We start from the raw sequence: 3,969 nt of genomic DNA, 5'->3' as shown, positions 1-3,969 counted from the left end.
ATTCTCCACCAGTGTAACGGGGTGAAGAATCACACGACAAGTAATCTCAATCAATACCCCGGAGGGTGGATTTATTGGGGTGATGGGTGATAGTGAGAAAGGTCCAGGTAGGTGCTCCGGTGCCGTGAGTGCTCTCTCCCGTCTTCCCAGTGCAGAGGATCCGTGCAGTGCTCCTGTGGGGCTGGTCGGTCACACGCTGCTTTCTGTAGGAAAAATGAGAGGGCGAATTAGTGCTCAGTCTCATGGAGGAATCTTCTAGATGGCAGGGCTTGCGTGGCTTATGTAGCCGCCGCCTGATGAGGTGCAGCTGTGACCGATCAGCCTGTGATGATGATGGCCAGGTGCTCCTCGCTTGTTTCCAGGGCGACGCTGATGAAGCTTCGGGACGCTCGTCACACTATATTTGTTGGAAGTGCGTAATCTCTTAAGACAAGACTTCCTGAGCGTGGCCTCTGCTTACACAATTTCTGTCATGTCTCTGCTAAACTGTTCCTCCCTTTTTGTCAATTTTGAACTGTTCAACTCTTATTATGGTTTCTCTACTATAAAGTGCATGTATTGAAAGGTGTGTTTGGGAGTTCCTATTCTGTCATCTAATAACTGAAAATTAATTCAAATTACTTTAAACCAGCAAATTCCTAATAATAAATTCCACAAAATGCTCACTGAACATCAAGGAAACCCATGACATGTACCTCATTTTATCTGTAGGAAGCACATTGCAAACAGACACCCACAAGTGTCATGTAAACTTCAATAACCACAGAGTAGTATAACAAGTGGTACCGACCTCTCCCAAAGGAACAAAATAACATTAAGTTCGTCCTAGTGGCAGAGAGAATTGTGTAGAACGGCTTTGGGTGACTATAACAAGCATCTCAGTGAAAATGGAGCAGAGGCTGAAAGTCAGTCTGCTGGTTTTTACTCTGTTTTTGTCCATACTCATTTATTTGAATCACATCAGTGGCTTTAACCTGCATGGATCTGAACAATTACACAGTCTTCTCTGGCCCTGAGGACAGCTACTTTGGTTTCTCAGTATAGACTTTTATCAGTCAAGCAGCAAAAGGTGAGTGGTGGTGTCCACTGCATGGATTAGCATAAACTCTGCATGGATTAGCTGGTTGACTGCTTCAAAATCAGTTAACACCTTCATCCAACACATTGAACTGATGCCCACAGTAGTTATTATCTTCATTCAGCTATTATACAAAACCATTCAAAAGTTTGGGGTGGTAAGACTTGATAAGAAGTCTCTCATGCTCAACAAGCATGATTTATTCAAAAAATAAAAATAAAACTGTAATATTGTGAAATTATTACAAATTTAAATAATTGTTTTCTATTTGAATGTGTTTAAAAATTAATTAATAATTTAATTTCAAAATTAATTAATAATTTATTTATGTGACGGCAAAGCTGTTTTTTTCTGCAGCCACTACTCCACTCTTAAATGTTCAGATCCTTCTAAAATCATACTAATATGCTGATTTGGTGCTCAAGATACATTTGTAATTATTATCATGAAAACAATTATGCTGCTTAATATTTTTGTGGAAACTGTAATATTTTTTTAAAGACTTTTTTGAGCAGTAAGCTTAAGATAACAGCATTTGGACAAAGAAATCTCATGTAACATTATAAATGTTGTTACTGTCAATTTTGATCAGTTGAATTAATGATGTGTAAAATAAAAGTATATTTACAAAAAAATCATATTTACCCCAAACCTTTGAACTGTAATGTGTGCTTGTGAATAAACTGCCTAAATTATGATCATACATTAATCATGTACATTCTTTTGTCACTCTAAACTAGAAATTCTAACCTGTACATTTCACTGGATGCTCTGTTTTCCACCCTGCAGTATCAGTGTGGTGGTTGGAGCACCCACAGCAAACACTAGCCAGTCTGGGGTCTCTCGTGGAGGCTCTGTCTTCATGTGTCCTTGGACATCAAGTGAAGAGTCATGTCAAACTTTAAACTTTGACCAAAAAGGAGTGGTGAGACCGAAACACCACAAAGACGTGACCACTATGACCTGTATCTGGGTAAGATGTGACATCAGACATTAGAAACTGAGGCTAAATAAGCTCTTTTTTTAGATATTAAAATGATAAATATGATGATAAAATCTAAAACATCCAGTGAGGTTTTGTCATTGTTCTGCATCATAGGATACTCTGTTGCTGCTGGGAATTTTAATAAAGACAACATCCCAGGTGATAAGCATAAGTGACAAGCCATCTTTTTATGTATTCAATTTAAGCAGCAGCTTTAAAAAAAAATGCAACACCAGTTTAATCTGCAGCTCTCATCTGTATTATATTCTCACCTTTATTTGACGATGATTGCAGATTACGTTGTTGGCGTCCCAAACGATGTGCACATCGCAGGCTCTGTAAGTGCTCTTACACTGTTAAATGGATGATTATGTACTTCAGTTGTCCTCTTGTACAGTTACACAATTGATTATGGACTTAATCGTGGTAAGTTGTTGTTGTACTGTGCTTGTTTTTAGGTCAAAATAATAAATGGAGCAACTGTGCCCCTGCAAATCATGAAGGCGATTAGTGGCATCCAGGTTATTTGATTTGATTTGTAATACAGGATAGGAAATAGTAAAATTGTGTTTAATTTGTTCTCAACAGTCTAATATTTTAAGCTATTACAGTACTGTTGAAAAGTTTGGGGTCAGTGATTTTTTTTAAATAATTTTATTCAGCTAGTATACATTAGACTGTTCAAATTGACAGCAAAGACAGTTAAAAAGTTACAAAAGATTTCTATTTCAAACAAATGTTGTTCTTTCAAACTTTCTGTTCATCAAAGAATCCTGAAAAAAAGTACATGTATTATGGTTTTCACATGCAGCATAACTGTTGATAATAATATACAATGTTCTTGAGCATCAAATCTATGGAGGACTAAACCTGCAGAAATTAAAAATAAATAAATAAACAAATAAATAAATAAATGTGTGTATACATACACGTATTCTTGTTTAAATACGTATGTAAATAATTAAACGTGTGATGAAATATAGGTTAATAAATAAAATAAATTGCTGGCCACATGGAAAATGTTTAAGGAAATGCTAAACTCATCCTAACTGTTTTCTTTTAATCACTCATTTATTTCTGAATGTAGTTCCGTATTTATTTTTGCTCTGCACAACATGCTAATGAGAGGGATGCATGATGTTAATCCAGTATAGCCTAGTAAAGTCACTTTTGCCATTCAACAGAGCAAGATACACAGAAAAACTGAGCCGTATTGTCCGAACAGTATCTGTGACTTTACAAACGACCCAACGGAATGGCCAGAGGTGTCATTTTCCGGCATTCGATATTCGCAAATCTAGGGACAGTGTCTCTAAAGTTACATACGACATTGGTATACACTTTTCTAACTTCAATAGCATTTGAGGAAAATTACTTACAGTAACACAACCAACTGTGAAGTGTTCATGTAGTTCTCAGTTATAATGCACACCTTTTAGATTTTTGATATTTATTAAAATAAACTGTAAATTCATATCTACACTGTAAAAAACTTCCTGTAGAAATTACAGTAACTAACTGGCAGCAGTTCGCTGTAAAAAAAAAAAAAAAGATATGTAAATCAACTGTAGAGAACTGTAAAAACTGCATTGGGAAAATTAAAAATATGAAGTTACACAGTTGTCATTGGTTTTTTTTCCATTGTTATTTAATGGAACTGCTAATTTTACAATTTGTGCATATAGTTTTACAGTAACTGAAAAGTGAAGCAAACCAATTACAGTGAACTTTACAGTATAACAGTATGTTTTCTATTGTTTTAAAATGCATTACTCAAGAAAGGACCAAAAAATGAATACAATAATAAAATATTTTACAGTTAAACAATATTACACTGTAAATACATTTACAGCAAGTTAAATGACACGGTAAAATAAAATACAGTATTTTTGCTACAAAATAAAAT

General features: G+C 35.2%; 1 pseudogene; it reads left to right on the top strand.

Moving 5' to 3' along the window:
• Window positions 1–1,993: 1,993 nt before the first annotated feature.
• Window positions 1,994–3,969, top strand: part of LOC107694953 (integrin alpha-IIb-like) — a 19,087-nt pseudogene continuing 17,111 nt past the window's right edge.

Source organism: Sinocyclocheilus anshuiensis, unplaced genomic scaffold (genome assembly GCF_001515605.1).
Source record: "Sinocyclocheilus anshuiensis isolate Anshui unplaced genomic scaffold, SAMN03320099.WGS_v1.1 scaffold214, whole genome shotgun sequence".
Classification (NCBI taxonomy): Eukaryota; Metazoa; Chordata; class Actinopteri; order Cypriniformes; family Cyprinidae; genus Sinocyclocheilus; species Sinocyclocheilus anshuiensis.
The sequence above is the reverse complement of the archived record's forward strand: the minus strand, read 5'-3'. Positions and strand labels throughout refer to the sequence as shown.